This window comes from Crocuta crocuta, unplaced genomic scaffold (assembly GCF_008692635.1).
Source record: "Crocuta crocuta isolate KB4526 unplaced genomic scaffold, BGI_CrCroc_1.0 scaffold139, whole genome shotgun sequence".
Classification (NCBI taxonomy): domain Eukaryota; kingdom Metazoa; phylum Chordata; class Mammalia; order Carnivora; family Hyaenidae; genus Crocuta; species Crocuta crocuta.
In genome coordinates, this window is record NW_027533258.1 from 2,070,841 (window position 1) to 2,094,441 (window position 23,601).

General features: G+C 45.4%; 1 long non-coding RNA gene across 1 annotated transcript in view; it reads right to left on the reverse strand.

The window, feature by feature from the left end:
- The window catches only part of LOC144217156 (uncharacterized), a 36,671-nt gene extending 18,438 nt beyond the window's left edge, over positions 1 to 18,233 (reverse strand). Inside the window, exon 1 of the long non-coding RNA XR_013330846.1 lies at positions 17,504 to 18,233. This is a non-coding gene — a long non-coding RNA (uncharacterized LOC144217156). The remainder of the gene's footprint in view (positions 1 to 17,503) is intronic.
- Between the last annotated feature and the right edge of the window lie 5,368 nt (positions 18,234 to 23,601).

Below are 23,601 nucleotides of genomic sequence, written 5' to 3' on the forward strand. Positions count from 1 at the left end.
CTCTGACTGACTTATTTCGCTTAGCATAATGCTCTCTAGCTCCATCCATAGCATTGCAAATGGCAAGATTTCATCCTTTTTTATGGCTGAGTAATATTCCATATATATTTTCTTTATCCATTCATCAGTCGATAGACACCTGGACTCTTTCCATATTTTGTCTATTATTGATAATGCTGCTATAACCATTGGGGTGTATGTGTCCCTTCAAATGAGTATTTTTGTATCCTTTGGGTAAATACCTAGTAGTGCAATTGCTAGATCAGGTAGTTCTATTTTCAACTTTTGTCATTGAGTTGTAAGAACTCTAAATATTTGAGATACAAGTCCCTTGTCAGATATATGATTTGCAACTAATGTCTTCCAATCTGTGGGAGCTAATGTTCTTTGAAGCACATAAGTTTCTAATTTTTTTTGAAGCCCAGTTTATCTAGTTTTGTTTTGTTTGTGCTTTTGCTATCATATATAAGAATTCACTGAGAAATCCAACGTCATGAAAATTTACCAATTTTTTTTTTCTATGTCATTTATAGTCTTGGCTCTTACATTTAGGTCTTTGACCCATTTTGACTTAATTTTGTATGGTGTGAGGTAGGGATCCAAATACATTCTTTGGCATGTCAATATCCACTACCATATGTCAAAAAGCCTGTTCTTTTCCACCAAATATTTTCGGTACCCTTCCAAAAAAATAAGTTGACTATATACCCATGGCTTTATTTCTGGACTCTAAATTCTATTTCAGTGAATTATGTGTCTATCCCCATGCCAACACCACACTGTCTCAGTTACCGTGTCTTCGTGGTGAGTTTTGAAATTAAGATGTGCAAGTCCTTCAATGTTGTTCTTTTTTTCAAGCTTTTTGGGCTATTGGTTGCCCTTTGCAATTCCTATGAATTTTTTACTAAGTGTCTCAATTTTTGCAAAGATGTCAGCTGGGATTAGGATAGGGATTGTGTTGAATCTAGATCTCTTTGGGAGGACTATCATCTTAACAATATTGTTTTCTAATCTATGAATATGGAATGTTTTTCCATTTATTTACGTCTTTCTTAAGGACCAACTTTTGGTTTTGTTGATTTTCTCTATGGTTTACCAAATCTCTATTTATCTTCAGTCTAATTTTTTTTAATGTTTATTTATTTTTGAGAGAGACAGAGTGAGAGCAGGGGAGGGGCAGAGAGGGAGGGAGACACAAAATCTGAAACAGGCTCTAGGCTCTGAGCTGTCAGCACAGAGCTCAATGGGGGGCTCGAACCCAAAAGTTGTGAGATCATGACCTGAGCCAAAGTTGGACTCTTAACTGACTGAGTCACTCAGACGCCCCATCTTCACTCTAATTTTTATTATTCCCTTCCTTCTGGTTGCTTCGTTTGCCCTTCTTTTTCCAGGGCATAGAAGTGGAAGGTTGTTTTTTTAATTTGAGATATTTCTTCTTTTTGAATGTAGATGTTTTTAGCTATAAATTTCCCTGTAATCACTGCTTTAGCAGCATCTTCTAAATTTGATGTGTTTTCATTTTGATGTGTCTCAAGTATTTTTTTTTTTACTCAAGTATTTTCTAACTTACATATTTACTTTTCCTTTAGCCTGTTAGTTATTTAAGAATGTTGTTTAATTTCCACATACTTCTGAGTTTCCCAAATTTCTTTTTTTTTTTAATATTTTATTTATTTCTAGGAGAGAGAGAGAGAGAGAGAGACAGCGTGAGCAGAGGAGGGTCAGAGAGAGAGGAAGTCACAGACCGAAACAGGCTCCAGGCTCTGAGCTGGCAGTCAGCACAGAGCCCGACGCGGGGCTCGAACCCACGAACCGCGAGATCATGACCTAAGCGAAAGTCGGACGCTTAACCGACTAAGCCACCCAGGCGCCCCTTCCCAAATTTCTTTTTGTTGTTGATTTCTAGCTTTATTCCTTTATGGCTGCAGATACTATTTTGTATGATATCTATTCTCTTACGGAGATTTGTTTTATGGTCTAGTATTATGTTCATGGGGAATGTTCCATTAGCATTTGAAAGGATTGTATATTCTGCTGTTGTTTGGCAAAGTGATCTAAAGATGTCTCTTAGTTGGTTTACGGTGATGGTGATGTTCAGGTCTTCTGTTTACGTATTGATCTTAACGCCTGGCTTCTAATCATTCTTGAAAGTGAGATATTGAAGTCTTCAACTACTATTATTGAATTGTTTATCCATCCCTTCATATTTCTTTCCACTTTGTTATGCATTTGATGCTCTGTTGTTAAGTATGTTTAGAATTATTATATCTCCTGATGGATTGACAGTTTTTTCTTTTTTTTCTTTTTTTTTTTTTTTTAATTTTTTTGTTTTATGTATTTATTTCTAGGAGAGAGAAACAGCGTGAGCAGGGGAGGGTCAGAGAGAGAGGGNTCAGACCAGAGCCCGACGCGGGGCTCGAACCCACGAACCGCGAGATCATGACCTAAGCGAAAGCCGGACGCTTAACCGACTAAGCCACCCAGGCGCCCCATGATTGACAGTTTTTTCATTATGAAATGTCCCTCTACATTTCTAGTAACATTTTTAAAAATTGTTTATGTATTTATTTTGAGAGAGACAGTGCCAGAGCAGGGAAGGGGCAGAGAGAGAGAATCCCAAGGGCTCGATCTCACAAATGGTGAGACCATGACCTGAGCTGAGATCAAGAGTCAGATGCTTAACCAACTGAGCCACTGAGGTGCCCCTAATGTTTATCTTTTTTTTTTTTAATTTTTTTTTTAATGTTTTATTTATTTCTAGGAGAGAGAGAGAGAGACAGCGTGAGCAGGGGAGGGTCAGAGAGAGAGGGAGTCACAGACTGAAACAGGCTCCAGGCTCCGAGCTGGCAGTCAGCACAGAGCCCGACGCGGGGCTCGAACCCACGAACCGCGAGATCATGACCTAAGCGAAAGTCGGACGCTTAACCGACTAAGCCACCCAGGCGCCCCATGTTTATCTTAAAGCCTATTTGTTTCATGTAAGTATAGCCACTCCAGCCTATTTATAGTTATTGTTTACATGCTAAATCTTTTTCTATCTTTTTTCTTTCAACCTATCAATAATAATATTAAATGTAAATGGAGTAAATGATTCAAACAAAAGGCAGAGATTGTAAAACTGAATAAGTTATATTAAGAAACAGATCCAACTATATGTTGTCTATAGGGGGTACATTTTATTTATTTAATTTTTTAAAAAGTTTATTTATTCACACACACACACACACGTGAGTGGCGGAGGGGCAAAGAGAGAGAGACACAGAATCTGAAGCTGGCTCCAGGCTCTGAGCAGTCAGCACAGAGGCTGACATGGGCCCTGAACTCACAAATCGTGAGATCATGACCTGAGCAAAGTCAGACGCTTAACTGACTGAGCTACCCAGGTGCCCTGCATTTTATTTATTTAATTGTATTTTAGAGAGAGAACATGAGCTGGGGGTGGGGTGGGGACAGAGAGGGGCAGAGGGAGAGACAGAATCTTTAGCAATGTTTTATAATTTTCTATGTATTAGTTGTTGGGGTTTTTTTGTTTGTTTGTTTTTTGCCTCCATGGTATTTTGTTCTTTTTGATGCCATTGTCAATAGAATTGTTTTCTTAATTTCCTTTTTGGACTGTTCATTATTAGTGTATAGAAATGTAGCTGATTTTGAGTATTGATTTTGCATCCTGCAACTTTGCTGAATTTGCTTATTAGTTCTAAGGTTTTTTGCCTCAGTCTTTAGGGTTTTTATATATATATGTGATTATGTCATCTGCAAACAGATGACGTTTTACTTCTCTTTTTCCAATTTGTATGTCTTTTATTTCTTTTTCTTGCCTTATTTCTTTAGCTGGGAATTCCAGCTATGTTGCAGAAAAATTGAATCAGGAATTCAAAAACTCCCAACAAAGAAAAGTCCAGGACCAAATGGCTTCACAGGAGAATTCTAAAAACTTAAAGAAGAATTAATATCTCTTCTTCTCAAGCTATTCCAAAAAATAGAAGAAGAAGGAAAGCTTCCAAAGTCATTCTATGAAACCACTATTACCCTCATACCAAAACCAAGTAAAGACACTACCATAAGAGAGAGAGAGGAGAGAGAGAAGCCAATATCTCTGGTGAACATAGATGCAAAAATCCTCAACAAAATATTGGCAAATCAAATATAACAATGCATTAAAAAATCGGTCAAAACAATTAAGTGGAATTTATTCCCAGGATGCAAAGTTGTTCAATATTCATAAATCAATCAACATGCTACATCACATCAACAAGAGAAAGTATGATCATTTCAATAGATGCAGAAAAAGCACTTGTGTAAGTACAATATCTGCTCATGATTAAAAAGTTTGTTCTCTGTATTTAATCCCACCAAAGGCCATGAGAAAGGAATAGGGTCTCAGGTACTCTCATACATTGTCAGCACGGAGCCTGATGTGGGGCTCAAACCCACAAACCATGAGATCATGACCTGAGCCAAAACCGAGAGGCAGACACTTAACCAACTGAGCCACCCAGGCACCCCATGTTTAATTTTATGTGTCAATTGGCTGGGCCACAGTATGCCCAGATATTTGGTTAAACATTATTCTGGGCTTCTCTGTGCAGATGTTTCCCGATGAGACGACATCTCAATTGGTAGACTAAATAAAGCAGATTGCCCTTCCCCCCTATGTGGGTGGGCCTCATCCAATCTGTTGAAGTCCTGAATAGAACAAAAAGATGGAATAAAGGAAAATCTGCTCTATCTAATGGTTGCCTGTCTCTGAGCTGAGACATTGGTTTTCCCTTGCATTCAGACTTGGACTTGGACTGGGGAACACCATTGGCTCTCCTGGTTCTCAGGCCTTCTGACTACAGGTCTTGGTACTTCTCAGTCTCCATAATCATGTGAGCCAATCCCTTCATTCAAATGCAAAAATTCCAGGGGCGCCTAAGTCAATCAGTTGAGCATCCAACTCTTTGATTTCAACTAACGTCATGATCCCAGGGTCATGGAATTGAGCCCTGCGTTGGGCTCCATCAGCATGGAGCCCGCTTAAGATTCTCCCTCCCTCTGTCCCTCTCCTCCTCTCCCCTACTCGTGCGTTCTCTCTCAAATAAAAAAAAATTAATTAAAAGAAAATAAATGCACAAATTCTGAAGCTGGAGGCCTCTTCCCGTAAAGTTAGAGCTTGTGATATAGCCTCAGGTTTGTGTCCTCTAAAGGGCTTTATTCGACTACTCCACCACTAGACTGCAGATTTAAAACTACAAAGTACCTGAGAAATAGAGCCAGCCTGAGGTAAACGCAGTCCCTCACTTCTCCTAACCCATACAACCCCTTTCAGTGGAAACTGCTTGAAAATCACAAGCATGGATGGAAACATTTTACAGTATGTCTTCCTCAGTGGCCCAGTCAAAAGGGGATGTTAAACAGATAATGTTGGTGTCTTAGAGTTCAGTGTTCACATGCAGGTACGGAGCCCTAAGGACTGAGGGAGGCCTTACAGGCGAGGGTTTTGACTCATCCACCCTGGGCTGTGAGCAAAGCACCTTCTTCCCGTAGCACTCTGTTCTAGGTGCAAGTTTTTGTCTTTGACTTTAGTCTTCAAGTTCCAGGATCTGTTCTCACTCCTCCACCCGCTTCCGATGGGAAATCGTCAGTCTTCTTCCACACACCCATGGCAGTCTCCTGGTCATGTGATTTCATTTGCTTTGTCACCCCTAACAAAATGGAAGATGGATAAACATGAACGAACCTCGCAAATGGCACCCACATGAACCAGACAGTAGCCCCGAGTCAGGCCCTTGCTGTCCTCTTTCGAGACGGTGAGAGTGACGGAGTTTAAATAAGACACACTCTAGACCCACATGAGGGCCAGCGACTGGTCGGGACTCAGACGCCGATATCTCGATCATTCCCGAGATGTGGGCATGATGTACTCCAGCTCATTTGACTTCCTGGAAGCTTTAGATTGATTGTCGGGGGAAGGCGCGGAGGGTCAGCTACAGCGAGCCACACTCCACAGGAAGCTGTAAACGTTCGTCACCACTTCTGTGTCTTACCCTCTTCACAGAGATTCCTTCAGGGAACCCCCTTTGGGGACACACAGAGAGTTCAGGTTTTCCAGGTACAACCTGCCGTTGTAATTCTTATTCATTCTGTAATTATTTACTCTGTTGGGACGGTGTTCCTATCCCCGGAGCGGTCAATGCAGTAGTTCAAGAACAAACCCTGGCAAGACTCCACACCCCTCAGCAAGGAAGAGTCAACCTCGGAACTCCACCTTCTCATTTCCCGCATTCTTAGATTTTTCTTGCGAGCTGACCTGTGCCCGCGTGGATAAATTCAACAATGGACGTAACAAAGAACTAGGGGACGTCTCCAGACCTGCTGTAAGGGAGAACTCTGGACAGGCTGAGGAGACATACACGGATGGAGTCACGTGGAGACTGGGGGAGGGGGGGCGCAGGACGTCACCGACGTCCCATTGTGACGCATGTGGACTCTTGGCTGGGATTGGTCAGGCGGGCACGGGGCTGGGATAAAAGGCCGGGCTCAGCGCAGACCTTGCACTTGAGAGTCCGCGGGGAGGGGCGTCCGGCACCTCGTCTTCTGCTGGCCTCTCCCTCCCCAACGCCTCAGCACCCACGCAGGGCCCCTTTCCCAGTCTCCCAGCCTTTCGGTATAGACTCCCGGTCTCCCACCTACCACATCTACCTTCTCAATCCTGAGGCAACTAAAAAGAAAAAGAAAAGCAGGAAGACACCAAGCTGAACCCCCCCAAATCTGGAATCCCGTAGAGCAGTAACGAGATTAATCAGTAACATCCCCAGACTGATTAATATCATGAGCTCAGTGAGCTTCACCAGTGCCACGAGAAACCCTAGGGTTTTAAAATGTAAAACCTTGGAAGAAAATTCAGAATCCTTAATGAGCGCAACATCAGAGGTTCTGCGGAAGACAGAGAAGGTCGTGCTGGGCACTCACTTCCCTTCCGGTGTTTTCTCCACCCAAGTGATGAATGAACCTGAGTCCATAAAACTGGCTTATTCATGACACAGCAGCCAGCACGCAGCCTGTCCCCTCCTGTATTATGAATCATTACCCAACCCGGCGTACTTAGTGAGCAGTGCCTCCTTCGAATGGCCATATCCATCCTCGTCTTCCGTGGCTCCCCTCTGATCAGGTCAGGCCTCGGAGCCCACAAGACCACCACCGTTAAAATGGTCTCCCATTGTGCATAAGTTCTGCCTGTTCTAGAATTTCATATTCGTGGAATCATACAGCATGTGCTGCGTTGGGTAAGGTTTCCTTCTCTCCACATACTGCTGTTGCCTCTATCAGGAGAATGAGCAGTGTTCCATTGTACGGAGGGTCACAGATATTTTCCATTCTCCTACTGCTTGAGACCTGGATATTTCCAGTTAAAGGATATTACAAATAAAGCCGCCTTAGATATCCTGGTACATATCTTTTGGTGGGGTTATCAGAGCATTTGGAGACCAAAGACATTATGTCATTTATGGGGGTACAAGGACCAGTGGAAAACCTTGCCCAGGGTCACGTGACAAGGCTGGACACGTCCAGGAAAGCTGTCCCTGACATCAGCGCTCCTCCTGGCACTGTTTGGATGGAGTCATGGTTATTAAACTTTATGACTCCGTTATCTCAGGCTCCCCATATCCATTTACAATCTTGAGATTAGCTCCCAAACTTCTAGGGTTTTCCCCTTTCCCCTTTAGCCTGGGCTCTGGCTATGAGCAGGTCAGAGAGAGGCATGAAATCAAATTTCTGCATCACTGTGTGAATATCCTTTCCCCTCCCAGCTTCATCTTCTCCATGTGCCGACAGAAGAGATTAGCTCCATTCTGGAGCTCATGATAGGCCTGACAGTCTAGGAGTCAAAAACTACCCACGATTATTCAGTGATGGTTAGAAATGGGATGTCCTTTCCCTCTCTGACCTTTCCAGTCACTTGGGGCCCCAGAGTCACCCCTCCAGATGGGACCCTGCACACTGCTCCCCTCGTCAACCTAAAATTGTCACAAGGCAATAATTAGGCAAGAGCATTTATCTGGGATTCAAACGTTGCTATTTGGGGTACACAGAGATGGGTAACTACCCAAATAGTGTTCCACTGGAAAGCAAAAGTCAATTAAAAAATTTTTTTAAAAATATTTATTCTTGAGAGAGAGACACACAGAGCGTGAGCAGGGGAGGGACAGAGAGAGACACAGAATCCAAAGCAGGTTCCAGTCTCTGAGCTGTCAGCACAGAGCCCAACACGGGGCTTGAACTCATGAACCGTGAGATCATGACCTGAGCTGAAGTTGGATGCTTAACCGACTGAGCCACCCAGGTGCCCCAAAAGTCAAGTTTTTAAAGCAAAAAAGGGAATGCTTGTGTATGTTGTCTACGCACAACCTTTGATTGGTGTTGGTGGCAGAAAGCTTGTCTTTTCTGAATATAATTGGTTGCTATAAGATCAGTATCCGACGTATCTTACTGTAGGAAGTTGTTGCTATTCATGTTGAGTCCCTGGAGTATTTTGTTTGGCCCAGTTCAGAAGTTCATGGTTTCACTGGTGAGAACATACATGAAGCCCATCTCCTTAACGGCCTCCAGCTTTGCTTTAGACCCCTTGACGTTATGATCCCATTTCATTTCACCTTTCATACTCCCAGTGCCCAACCCCCACGATGGCCAATGCTTTAAAATGAACCCAGCATGTTGGTCCTATTCAGGTATGGTGAGGCCGGGGGCGCCCGGGTCGCTCAGTTGGTTAAGCGTCCAGCTTCAGCTCAGCTCATGATCTCATGGCCCATGATCTCAAGCCCTGTGTCGGGCTCTGTGCTGACAGCTCGGAGCCCGGAGCCTGCCTCAGATTCTGTGTCTCCCTCTCCCTCTGTCCTTCCCCTGCTCACATTCTGTCTCTCTCTCAAAAAATAAACATTAAAAAAAAAAAAAAGGTATGGTGAGGCCAACGTCAGAAGATGGTTGCTCTTGGAAGACAGTCTGTTACAGTTCCTGAGAGGAGGGGTCATGCCGTACCAGGCAGGCCACACGGGGGAGGCACCCAGGTCAGTCGGGAGGCAAAAGGAGTGAGGGAAAAGTGTGGACAAAAGCCTTTAGTTTTTGCTGGAAGGCTGGGGTGAAGCAGGGGAAACAGGCTTGGGATTGGCTAGTTTGGATAATTTCAGGGGCTCGGGGTGTCAGCACTGTCCTGAGTTGTCTGGTCCATGGCCCTGGGGTGATTTATGGCCAGGGGACAGCATCCCAGATGGCCAGAGTCTGAGAAAAAGAGGTGCTGGGGTTGCTCTGCACATCAAAGGTGTGCTTACAGGAAATCCTTTACTATTTCTAGGAATCAGCCAACTCTGGCAGGGACAGTCCCTTCCAGCTCCACAAGGCCACCGGGAGGTCAAAGCATCATAAAAGGGGCACCTGGGTGGCTCAGTCGCTTGACTGTCTGACTCTTGATTTTGGTTCAGGTCATGATCTCACAGTTTGTGGGATAGACCACGCACAGGGCTCTGCACTGACAGCACAGAGCCCGCTTGGGATTCTCTCTCTACCTCTCTCTCTGCCACTCCCCAGCTCGTGCACATGCTCTCTCTCAAAATACACGAAGGAACATTTTTGAAAAAATCATAAAACATAGAGAATTTAAAACACGAATACAGTCAGGGAAGGGCAGGATGCCTGGGCAGAGTCCCTTGGAGTCCTGCTCCATCCCACCAACTGCTGCACAACAGTGACTCCTAGGACACCCTCAGCACTGGTTCCTGCCCTAGGGCTGTCCCTTGGGCTTCATGGAGAAAACGCAGTTTGTGCATGTGTGTGTCTGTATGTGTGTACTTTTTGTGTGCACATGCTCAGCTAATTCCTGTTACTTATTAAGTATCTACAGAGTTTAAGCTTTGTGCTGGTCATTGTTATACAGTGTGTGTTGGTAAGACAGCAGTTGAATATTTCTGATTAGGCCCGATGGGCCAGGGAGCCCCTTCCATCCCCGCTGCCTCTGCCCTATTCCTCACCCCCACCAGAAGCTGTGGAATTGCCCTTAGGGTGAGGGAGACACAGAGTCGCCACTTCTGGCAGGTCATGTTGCAGGGACCCCAGAGGAAACACTCTCTCTCGTGTTACCGTGGCCACAGGAATGGGTCAGAGAGATTGGGGAGTAGAGCCAACAAGCCCATTCACTTCTCAGCAGGGTCTTGGGTAGATGCGTCTCATCTCTCTGCCTCGCCGGGACTTCAGTTCCAGTGATCAGACACTTCAAAGAATCTTCGAGAATCTACAGAGGCCTGTCTTGAACTGTCTGCAGCTTTCCAGAAAACAGTCACTTGACTGGAGACTGAGTTAGGGAAGGGGTTGGAGGGTCCGGGGGGGAAATGATAATGGCACATCTTTTTTTTCTCCAGCAGAAGAGAAATTTCTTAGTGCCTCAATTAGTTGAAACAAACAAACAAACAAAAAAAACCCAACACCTCCACACTGAAGTGAGGTAATCCCTGACGTGCGCTAAGGCTGACGTACTTGAAGCCATGTGTGATGTCCCTGGCAGGACTGGCCACGGTGGCCACCAGGACAAGTGTGGCTGGCCTAGGGCTCTGTTGTGGTTATTGAGCCTGGCAATACGTGGAGACAGGGTTCATTCCTTTTATCTGATTTCAGTCATCTCCATTTTCCAGGAAAATTTTTAGATCGGTATGATGGAAGTTCCTCCCATCTGGGCAAATATGTGAACTGCAGAAAGTCTGAGCCAGATGTGACCTCACACACCATTATCCAAAATTTCCACTCTACTGATAGAGAGCCTGGGTCCAAGGAAGAGTTGTCCAAGATCACACTACAATTCAGGATTTGAGAATAGAAACAAAAGCATGGTGAGGGCGCCTGGGTGACTCAGTTTGTTAAGCGTCCGACTTTGGCTCGGGTCATGATCTCGCAGTTCGTGGGTTTGAGCCCTGCAATGGGCTGTCTGTGCTGACAGCTGGGAGCCTGGAGCCTGCTTCTAAATCTGTGTCTCCCTCTCCCTCTGCCCCGCCACACTCCCGTGCTCTGTCTCTCTCTAAAACCAACCAAACAACCAACCAACCAACCAACCAACCAACCAACCAACAAAAAGCATGGTCATAAATTGGATGTCTGCTACCTGCTGTATAAATCCTGCCAACTCCAGTGTCATATAACCTTTGTTACCCTCAGGAAAACTTTATTTGGTGGCTTCCTTGCATTGTGCTCACCCGAGAAAAATGACAGAAGTTGTAGACTTCCCTGCCTGAGGCTCTGGGCTGCCAATACAGGTCCCCAGCTCAGGGTTGGCAGAACCAGGCCATAGGATTTTTCTTCTGTGCCTGCAGTGGCCCCCGCTGGCTACTTTGGTAACAACTGTTGTTTCCATTAGAGGCTGACCAGTTCCAATGTCTTAAGGCAAGACGTGACATTGTCAGGAAGAGGGTCCTGCATGCTCCTGTTTGGGAACTTCCCATCCCTCATCAGTGTACACTTGGGGAAAACGTGTATCAGTAAAATATTCCCTGAGGATGAACCTTTTTGTCTGTCTTGTTTAGGGCAGTGATCTCAATACCCATCCCAGGGTCTGTTCCAGTGCATAGTAAAGGATGAATATATCCTGAAAGGCTCAGTGAATCAAGTGCCCACTCTGCACATGACTTTCTCTCTTCCCACAAATTCTCGAGGCGCTTCAACCAACATTCATGAGTGGCTTCTGGTGTGCAATATACCATGTGAGAGTCATGGAGACCAAAGATTTTTTAGAGTCATTATTCTTTCCCAATAGAATTATCATTTACTGCTCGAGACAAACCACAAGTCTATAAAAGTGCAGCTAATATGCCGAGGGCAAGAGAAGGTGTGAGGAAAGGCACAGGGGACAGAGTGTCAGCCACGCAACTAGGGGTGGCCTCCTGGGGGAGCCGCTGTGTGAGCTGAAGCTGAAGAAGCGGAATTTCCTGAGTGGTGGAGGATGGATTCCCAGAGAAGTGCGGGCAATGCCGTCCTCACTCTCCTCTCTGGTCTTTGCACTTCCCCCCCCACTCCTCACTCTCCGGGGGGGCTGAATCCTTGCATTCCTCGAATTTCATCTCTCCTGGAAGACTCAGTGGGCCAGTCCTGCCCACCTCTCCAGAAGGTTCCTTCCCTCCCTGGGCACATCTATGTCTTGGAAGCTTCTTCCCACCTAGACAGCCCTCACACCCCAGCCCTGAACTGAGCACTGACTGGTGGTTAGTACCGTGCAGCGGCGAGCCCTGAAGTTTGACTCAGGAAGCCGAGACTTTACTGGGACATCCGCAGGAGGGGGTCTGGGGGAATGAAGCCCAGCCTGTGACCCGAGAAAGAAAATTCAACTAGGATTTAAGGACCAAATTAAACTCAGTTTACAGAAACGTATTCTCCCAAAGTTAACAACTCAGGCGACAATAGATGTTGGCGAGGGTGTGGAGAAAGAGGAATCTTCTTGCACGGCTGGTGGGAATGCAAACGGGTGCAGCCACTCTGGAAAACAGCATGGAGGTTCCTCAAAAAAATTAAAAAGAGAACGACCCTATGGCCCACCAATTGCACTACTAGCTATTTATCCAAAGGATACAAAAATGCTGATTCGAAGGGGCACACGCACCCCAATGTTTATAGCAGCGCTATCGACAATAGCCAACATCTGGGAAGAGCCCAAACATCCATCGACAGACGAATGGATAAAGAAGATGTGGTAAATCTTGCCATTTGCAACTGTGTGGATGGGACTCGAGGGTATTACCCTAAGTGAAATTAGTCAGAGAAAGACAAATATATGACTTCGTGCATATGAGGAATTTAAGATACAAAACAGATGAACAGAAGGGAAGAGAAGCAAAAACAATATAAAAAACAAGGAAGGGAACAAAACATAGAGACTCTTCAATACAGCGAACAAACTGAGGGCTGCTGGAGGGGTTGTGGGTGGGGGAGGGGCTAAATGGGTGATGGGCATCAAGGAGGACACTTGCTGGAATGAGCACTGGGTGTTATACACAGGGGATAAATCACTGGAATCTACTACTGAAATCTTTATTGCACTCTACACTAACTAACGTGGATGTAAATAAATAAACAAACAAAAACCAAAACAAAAAAACACTGAAAAGAATCTACTTTGGTCAAAGGGCTGGTGACTGAGTAACACTGGCATGATACTGAATCACACTGTCTAATAGAATATTCACCAGCCACGTGTAGCTTGAAGTTCGGCCAGTCCAAATTGAGATGTGCTCTAAGTGTAAAATACATATCATATTTCAAAGACTTCACAGGGAAAAATACTATAAAGTATCTCATTAAGAATGTTTTATATTGGTTACATATCAAAATGATAATATTTTGGAATATTGGGTTGAATAAAATATTTAAAAAAAATTTTTTTTTTCTAGGAGAAAGAGAGACAGCGTGAGCAGGGGAGGGTCAGAGAGAGAGGGAGTCACAGACTCTGAAATAGCCTCCAGGCTCTGAGCTGGCAGTCAGCACAGAGCCCGACGCGGGGCTCGAACCCACGAACCGCAAGATCATGACCTAAGCGAAAGTCGGATGCTTGAACCGACTAAGCCACCCAGGCGCCCCGGTTCTGTTCCATATCTTAAGATGAGTGGCGAAGAGGGGCACCTGGGTGGCTCAGTCAGTTAAGTGTCCGACTCTTGATTTCAGCTTGAGTCATGAACCCCTGGTTTGTGAGTTCAAGCCCCGCATCAGGCTCCGCGCTGACAAAGCGGAGCCTGCTTGGGATTCTCTCTCTTCCCCTTCCTCTCTGCCTCCCCCCTGCAGGAATGGGTCTTCATTTTATTGATACTGTGTATACCTTAGATATTATCTTTTATGTATTCCCCTGAAATGTGGCTGCTGTAACTATAGAAATGAGTTTTTAATTCATTAATTCTAATAACAGACCATCAAAATACACGAAGCAAATGACAGAATTCAAATACACAGTTCTACCACAAGAGATGGAACGAAGGCACAGAAGGTAAGTGGGGAAATAGGGAACTTAACACAATAAACCCAGCAGATCTCAAAGACAGATGGAGAGTACCAGAGCCAACAGTAGCACTGGCTGGTCTTCTCAAGTGCACACGTGACACCACCGTCCAGGACAGACCAGATGTCAAGCCCCAAGAGAAGCCCCAAGCGAAGCCCCAATAGATTTTCAAATTTACCTGACAAAGTATCTTCTCTGACTACAACTGGATGAAGTTAAAAAAAACATCCATAAGGAAAACTGGGAGATCCGCAAATCTGTGCAAATTAAACTAAATGCTCTTCAACAACCAATCAAACAAGAATTCATAAGGGAAATTCGAAAATACTCCGATGAAATGCAAACACAGCATACAAAACTTACAGGGTGCAGTGAAAACAGTGGTAAGGGGTAAATTTATAGCTATAAATGTTTTCCTCAAGGGGCACCTTGGTGGCTCAGTCCGGTAAGCGGGTAAGCGTCCAGCTTCCACTCAGGTCATGATTTCATGGCTGGTGAGTTTGAGCCCCCCCCTCCAGCTCAGAGCCTGGGGCCTGCTTCAGATTCTGTCTCCCTCTCTCTCTGCCCCTCCCCCACTCATGCTGTGCCTCTTTCTCAAAAGTAAATAAGCATTGGGGCGCCTGGGTGGCTTAGTCGGTTAAGCGTCCGACTTTCGCTTAGGTCATGATCTCGCGGTTCGTGGGTTCGAGCCCCGCGTCGGGCTCTGTGCTGACTGCCAGCTCAGAGCCTGGAGCCTGTTTCAGTCTGTGACTCCCTCTCTCTCTGACCCTCCCCTGCTCACGCTCTCTCTCTCTCCCCTAGAAAAAAAAAAATTAAAAAAAAAATAAGCATTAAATTTTTTTGTAATAAAAAATCTTTTCCTCAGTAAAGAAGAAAAAGCTCAAATTGACAATCTAAATTTGTAGCTTAAGAAACCAGAAAAAGATAAAACCAAACATAAACCTGTCAGATGGAGGGAAATAGTAAAGGTTTGAACAGACACAGAGAATAGAAAATAGAGAAATCAATGAACTCAGAAGCTCGTCCTTTGAAAAGATCAACAAAATTGACAAACCGTTAGTTAGAATTACTTAAAGTAAATAACAAAATTCAGAAATGAAAGTGGGAATGTTCTACAGACATAAAACGTATAAGGTTTATAAATAAAAAATGTACAGAAATAAAACATGTAAGATTTATAAATAAAAATTCTACAAATATAAAACATATATGTACTATGAACACCTGGATGCCAACAAATTGGATAACCTAGATGAAAGGGACAAATTGCTAATAACACAAAAAATAGAAAAAAATTAGAAAATCAGTACATTATAACTAGTAAGAAGATTAAATCAATTTTAAAAATCTCCCAACAAAGAAAAGCCCAGCAGGATGGTGTCACTGGTGAATTCTACTAAACATCAAAAGAACAACTTATACCGGGCCCCTAACTGGCTCAGACAGTAGAGCATGCAACTCTTGATCTCAGGGTTGTAAGTTCAAGCCTCATGTTGGGGATGGAGCCTACTTAAAATAATAAAAATTTTTAAAAAGCTTTAAAGAAAAACTTACACCAGTCCTTCTCAAACTCTTAAAAAACTGAAGAGAAGGGAAAACATCTTAACTCATTCTATGAGGCCAGCATTGTCCTAAACCAAAGCCAGACAAAGATACTATAAGAAAAAAAAGACAAAACTATAGACCAAAATATCTCTTATAAACATTGATGTAAAAATCCTCAACAAAATACTAGCAAACTGAATTCAGCAGTATATTTAAAGTATTATACAACATGCCCAAATGAAGTTTATTCCTGGAATGCAAGAGCGGTTCAACATACGAAAATCACTCTGTGTACAATGCCACAGTAACAGAATAAAGGAGTAAAAACACATGACCATCTCAATGGATACACAGTAAACATCTGAGAAATTTCGATGCCCTTTCAACATAATGTAAGTCATCTATAAAAACCCACGATGAACATACTCAATGATGAAAGACTGAAAGCTTTTCCTCTAAGATCAGGAAAAGGCAAGGATGCCCACTGTCTCCACTTTTTATTTATTTATTTATTTATTTACATTTGTTTTTGAGAGACAGAGAGAGTCAGAGCATGAGTGCAGGAGGGGCAGGGAGAGGGAGACACAGAATCTGAAACAGGCTCCAGGCTCTGAGCTAGCTGTCAGTACAGAGCCCTATGTGGGGCTTGAACTCATGAACAGTGAGATCATGACCTGAGCTGAAGGTGGAGGCTTAACGGACTGAGCCACCCAGGCGCCCCCACCACTCTCTCCACTCGTATTCAACATAATACTAGCCAGAGCAATTGGGCAAGAAAAAAAAATAAGAGCATTCAAATGGGAAAGGAAGAATACATGCACACAAACTTAGAATAAATGAATTCAGCAAAGTAGTAAGATACAGAATCAACACACAAAAATCTATTGCATTTCTATACACTAACAATGAACAATTCCAAAAGGAAATTAAGAAGACAATTCCATCTACAATAGTATCAAAAAGAATACAATATTTAATTATAAACTTAACCAAGAAGGAAAAAGATTTGTACACTGAAAACTATAGAATATTGCTGAAAGAAATGAAGATATACAGGAATGAAGAGACAACTCACGTTCATGAATTGAAAAACAATATTGTCAAGCTGTCAGTACTATTTATATTTAAATAACCATAATATAGTAGCCAGAGGCTGCCATCTAAGGCACATATGTAGCTGTAATATGTCATCTCTCTCTCTTTTTTTATTCATGAGAAGGAAAAAAATCTCTGGCAAAGAAGTCCTTTCAGGAGAATTTACATAATACAAAAATACTATTTAAAAGAAACCAGGGGCGCCTTGGTAGCTCAGTGGTTAAGCTACAAACTCTGGATTTCGCTTCAGGTCATGATCTCATGGCTGATGGGATTGACCATCCACCCCAACGAGCTCAGCACTGCTTTCTGGGGTTCTCTCTCTTCCTCTCTCTCTGCCCCTCCCCCGCTTGCGTACACTCTCTCCCTCAAAATAAACTTAAATACAGTTTAAAAAAAAAAAGAAAAGAGGGGCGCCTGGGTGGCTTAGTCGGTTAAGCGTCCGACTTTCGCTTAGGTCATGATCTCGCGGTTCGTGGGTTCGAGCCCCGCGTCGGGCTCTGTGCTGACTGCCAGCTCAGAGCCTGGAGCCAATTTCAGAGTCTGTGACTCCCTCTCTCTCTGACCCTCCCCTGCTCGCGCTGTCTCTCTCTCTGTCCTAGAAATAAATAAAAATATTAAAAAGAAAAGAAAAGAAAGAAACCAGCACAAGATCTACACCAAGAAACTATGAGTAATAACAATTTTTCTAGAACACTCACGAAAACAACGTGTCAGAGTGAATGAAAACTATGACCAAAACTTGGCGTCAAAATATTTAACTTAATGAAGCCATCCCCTAGAACTATTTAGCCTTTAATTTAAACTCTGTGGATGTAAAAACAAATCTATCTCCTCCCCCACCCCCTACCCCGTCCAGCTTACCTGTCCACTGCTCCTACTCCTAGCCTGGGAGAGCCCCTCCCGTGCAGACTGCCTGCTCCTTTCTAGGAAAATACTAGAAGGTCTTGCTTGAACGAGCTCCTCTTGCTCCCGGTGTCTTATCCCAGCTCGGCTGCCTCGGCCCCCGCAACATCCGGCCCCACCTGCACGTCTGCTCCCTTAGATCTCAATCCCTGGTTCTGCAGTGGCTCCTGCTTCTCCTGAGGGTGGCAGGCCCTCGCCACCACAGCCCACGTGTCCTGGACCCCCAGGCTGTCCCTCCCAGGGCCTGGCCCCCACGGGGCCCCCTTTCTCCGTGTTCCAGTTCATAACATCTGCGCCGTCGTTCTCGATCACCTTATTTGCCGGAGCGTGGGTGGGGGGAGCAGGGCTTTGTTTACGGTCGCCACGGAAACCTCCCCGCAAACCCTGGGCGGGGCTTGGAGAGGGGCGTGGTCAGAGCGCCGCGAGGCTGCGGCCGAGGTCCCCTCGGATTCGGGAATCCTGGCTGGCGCTCAGGTTCCGGCTCAACCTGCGCCCTGGGCGGCCGGGGAAGCAGCAGCCCCGGGGCAGGCAGCTTGGCGCTGGTACAGCGGGTTCGAGGAGTTTCCTCTTCCCGAGCCGGTGACTGACATCGGATTCTGAATGGATGGGGGACGTGTGTGACAGGGTGAGAGGGAGGCAGGCGGCAGCTGAAAGCGACCTGGAGTCAGGTGGAGGAATTTCGTGGAGGACTTCCGGGGGTGGAGTCACGTGGTGAGGGCACCGCTCGACGTCACAGACGCCCATTGTGACGCGCGTGGAACCTCAGCCGCCGATTGGCTGGGCGCGCGTGCGGGACGGGGATAAAAGCCCAGGCGCAGGGCCAACCCGGGACTTAAGGGTGCGTGCAAAGAGGGCTCTGTGTCTCAGCTCCTCCCGGTAGGACGTTGGTCTGTCGCGCCTCCGGGGACTCAGGCCCAACCTCAGTCCTCGGGTTTCCTCGCCCCCTCCTCGGCCATCGTCCATCTGGACCCAGGACTGGGGCCGCTGCGCCCTGCCCTCGACTCCCGGCCGCACCACTGCCTCCGCTCCAGGCCCCCAGCCTCGCTGGTGCACCTGTTGCTTCCCTCCCTGTGGCCGTGCCTCCATGCCACGCGATGTCTTCGGGCGAAGGCACAGAAGTCCTCCGTGGAGGCCACAGGCCAGCTGGACAACTCTAGAGCCTCTAGAACGAATTTAGTCCGAAGCCCATTTAACCTTTGGAAACATCGATCAAAGAACGGAGTTGAGAGTCTGAGAATTAAAATAAGGGTCATGCGCTGAGGAGGAAAATCAAAATCGGGAACGAGGAACTAGGTCACAAGAGTGTGTACAAGTGTTCACAGAGCAGACCGATTGCATTCGTGACCCCGTGCTGGCTAAGAGCCGGCAGAGCCTCAAAGCACTGCTTGGAAGAATCCCCCCAGATGCCAGAAGTGTGGAGAGTACAGGTCTGTCTCTTAAGGAACCCCCGGATTGCTTGGCTAATTGTTATCCTGAGGGAGATGGGGGAACCCACGTCCTGGGCCAGAGTTTCTTGAAATGTTTTGGAAGGTTCTTCATTATTACTATATTATTCTTAGGAACATTTCCCTTCAGAAAGAAGATATCAATGGACCGAACAACGGATTAAATGTTCAAAACCATCTCCATAAAAATGCAAGAGGCTTTGTAATACTGTCAAAATATGAATGGAAGCCCAAAGCAGAAAACCTCTTACGGGGGGACAAAGGGGGATCAGCAAAAGGCTCGTCAAAGGAAGTGATTGTATATAGGAAAGAACAGGAACAAATGAATAAAGACCATCAAAGGAGGTAAAGTTGTGTAACCGAAGAATTCAAGAGCAGATTCGCTGTAAAGATGAAACGAAGTAAAATATCAAATAGCTTCTATGGCAGGGACATAGTAGGTCCTCAGGCAAAGTAATTGATAACATAAGAGGTGAGTTTGCAGATCACTCAGCGTAGGTTTCCAATAATGAGGAAATTTACACTGTGGATATTCTGGGCCTACAATTAAAGTGATTTGGTTGGAGTCCATTCCAGCCTAATCAGAGAAGGCTGAACAATACGCATTAGAGAAAAACAGTCTGAGAATGTGAAGTGGCAAAGGGGGCCAGGACCATAGCTATTCTCTGGCTGAGCTCACTCCACGGTAAGTATTAACAGCAAGCTGGGTTACTATTACTCGTGCTTACAGAGAACCCAGAACTAGGTTAAATTACATCTCCTTCCATGCCGGTCAGCTCTGTACACACCGAAGTTCTCCATTCTGCCGTGTCTGTGGAAGCCTAGGAGTCACACTTAATATTAGGAAACAAAGACTTTGTCTGGACTCTGGTTTTAGAGCACTGCTTTGCTGAATCCTTACAACAACCCCTTTGAGATAAGTGATGCCACGCTCAGTGTAGATTTGAGGACTCGATGGCAAAGCAAAGTTGGGTGACCTTTCGAGGGTCACACAGTTGGTAGGTGACATGGACATCAGGACTGGAAGCTCTGTCCTGACACCCAGCCACCCCGGAACGCGCGCAACCTCCCTGGTAGAGTGGACCTTCTCACATAACTCCTGTGTTCGTCGACATTGCTGAAGACATTGTAATCCCATCGTTAAATTCCGTTAATAGGGACACGTCTCTCCTTTTTACAGTTACAAACAGTACCCCCTGTTAGTAGAGCTCTGTTGTAGTCCGAAAAAGACCGCATCTTCATCTTGCTGTTGATGGAATTAAAGGTCCCTGTCTGCCAATGAGGCCAATCTCTGCATGTAGACCCTACTTAGTAAACCTCAGTTTCCATCAGGTGCATTTGGTGAGCTTTTTTTTTTTTAAACATTTTATTTATTTTTGAGAGAGTGCAAGTGGGAGGGGCAGAGAGGGGGGACAGAGGATCTGGAGAGGGCTCTGCATTGACAGTAGCAAGCCAGGTGTGGGGCTTGAACTTACAAACTGTGAGCTCATGGCCTGAGCCAAAGTCAGACGCTCAACCAACTGAGCCACGCAGGTGCCCCTGGTGAGTATTTGTAAGCAAGGCCTTTGGGTTTAGTAAAACGAAGCTGAAAAACCTCTCCAGAGACAAGTTCAGTCAACATTGTCGCATGGGGGAAAGACAGACCGAGAAAGTCACATTTATTGTCCCGTAGGGACAGCACCCCCAGCTGGTACTTTCTGCTTCTGGAATTACATTCCTCCAATGTAAAAGGCATCCATGCTGCCCTGTCTCCCCTGTCCGTGAACAAATGTGGCAAACTTTTAATTAAACCATTGGAAAATATTCAAGCCCAGGGGTACCTGGCTGTCTCAGTCACTAGAGCGTGCGATTCTTAATCTCAGGGTAGTGAGTTCAAGCCCCGCACGAAGGACATAGAGATTACTTAAAAAAAAAAAAAAATCAATCACGATCTGACTAGTCAGTCAAATTTCCCTAAAGTCACTCAGTCACCTCCTCCGCAAAACTAAAGCCTAACAGGTCAATAGAAGCTTTAAAAGGGGGAGGGGCAGAGAGGGAAGAAGCAATGATTGTTTTCATTTGTAATCCTTTTGGATTTTCTCCTTTTAAGGGAGGGTTTCTTTCCTAATCAAGGTTTTGAGGCACAAAGAATGAAAATCTGGGCAGCCTGGGCGGCTCAGTTGGTTAAGCCTCCTACTCGATTTTGGCTCAGGTCATGATCTCACCGGTTCGTGAGTTTGAGCCCTGCGTCCAGCTCTGAGGTCATAATGCGGAGCCTGCTTGGAATTCTGTCTCTTTCCCTCTCTGCTCCTCCCCTGCTCATGTTCTCTCTTTCAAAATAAATAAACGTAAAAAAAAAATCTGGCATAAAAGAAAATTATCATGAAAATTGAAGTGCCTGAAAAAAATAATGCCTAAAGTTGACCCCTCCCAAATCTGCAGGGGGTTTTTTCTGCCTCTTTGCAGCAGCCAGACTCAACGTCCATGTTCCCCTCACTGGTTTATGAGTGGCCTTTACTGTCCGTTAATCAGGAGGCTAGGGCTCTGGATTACGCCACCCTGGCTCCCAGTGAAATTTTAAGTGTTCCACCAGTTTCCAGGGTGTTTTTCCTTCTGAAGAGTGGAGAAGCAAGCAGACAGTCTCCAGCTGTTAGCTTTTGGCTACTACATACGCTTGCACTCCCTCCCGGGTGGTCCTGCCCCGTACTGAGCAAGGCGCCTTCCGACGGGGTTCCTCCCCAGGCAGTCTCTGTCCAAGTTCCGCATCGGTCTACATCAGGACCTGACAGCTCCCCCCACCCTCCTCCCGGTCAGCTTCCTCCCGGTTCTTTTCACAAGTGTTACCCCCAAGCACCCAGCCTGCAATGAGGCTGTTCCCCAGAGCTGCATTCTAGAGAAAGAAAACCCACTCCACAGAGCATTACCCTTCTCTCAGTATTTAAGTCCCTGTTGGCATTTGCTGGAAAAGGAACGTGTAAAGCAGAAAGCTCGAGGACATCTTTGTTGGGCTTTGGGGAGTTTGATCATTTTCAGCCCCTTAGAAAATAGAAACCAAGTAAAAAGTTTTTCTAAGGGATGGAACGGTTGCATGGGTCTGAGATGATGCCACACTAAGGAGAGACTGAGAAGCCAAAGTTAACCTGTTTTTCTCAGGGGTGAGGCAGCCCTTGCTATAGTTTCTGCAGCCTGCCTTCTCCATAGCATCTATTTCTGGAGTTCTCGCTACTACATCCCTGAGTACTACATCCCTGATCATGACCTGAGCCCAAATCAAGAATCAGATGGTCAACTGACCGACTGAGCCACCCAGGGGCCCCTACTGTTTCTTTTAGTGTTTATTCTCTGGAGGAGGAAATGCCTGGGCAGAAGCGTTTGCTACATTACAGTCCAAACAGCAGAGTATCAATTTCCATTCTGTTTCAGTCTTCAGTCAATTCTCCTAAACATTCACCGTTTCTCCCACACTTTGCTAATGTGGCAATTACCTTTTTTTTTTTTTTGGTATTTAAAGGGACAATGACTTTCATAATTTTGGCATTTTTCTGTGTCTTTAGACAGAGGTTGTGTGTGTGTTTTAATAGAGTTTAGTTCCAAGGTAAAAAAGCAGTTCTGTGTGATTTCTGGGCAATCACAGAATGGCTGTGAGCCGCAGGCTGGGATGACGGTGAGGCCAGTGAGGCATTCTCCTGGGTGCGAAACACAAGTGTGGGTGGCTCTGAAAAAAACTCAGCAGTCAAGATAAATATAAGAATAATGCAATATGTTAAAAAAAACATATCAATGCAAAAGACTGCAAGATAAAGTATCAAAATCAAAAGAGTGCAAGATAAAATCAAAAAGTATCAAAATTTCGGCTCTGCACATCAGTGTAATGCCTCACGCCTGTCACTTTAGTTGGCCCTGGCAAGCAGGAGTCTAACTTTTAAAAGGACCCTTTAACTATATCTGCACAAATCTCTTTAATCCTTTCATCTGATTGCATTACCACACTAGCTTAGAATAAAAATTGGCCATTGGTTCTACGTTTATGGAGAAGGGCGGGGACATGACGAAGGGTGTATCCAAAAATCTGACGGGGATTCAAGAGTGTCTCTGGTCTTGCCGTGGGCGTGAAGCATTTCTTCCAGGAGATTCTGGACCCTTGACCTCAGTGGGAAAGGCTCTGGCTTTTCCTCTGAGTGACTTTGCCTTGAGGCCAATGCTAAGCTGTTTCCACCACTCCCTAGCTGGCATTCCTTCCCAGTTCCAATTCCCCCCTGGGCCATCAAAAGCAATAAGGAAGTGACTCCTGTCTGGATATCTGTACCTGGAATCGGTTATCTGCGGCTAGCTGACTTGTGTCTGGCCCTGAGGACAGTGAGAGAACCTTCTGGTCTCTGCTTCTCTGACAGCTTTGGGGAGGCTGCCTCAGGAGTCACTGTTAAAAAGCCTGCTATGGGGCGCCTGGGGGGCTCAGTCCATTAAGCCTCCGACTTAGGCTCAGGTCATGATCTCACAGTTCACGGGTTCAAGCCCCGCGTGGGGCTCTGTGCTGACTGCCAGCTCAGATCCTGGAGCCTGTTTCAGATTCTGTGTCTCCCTCTCTCTCTCTGACCCTCCCCTGCTCACACTCTCTCAGAAATAAATAAAACA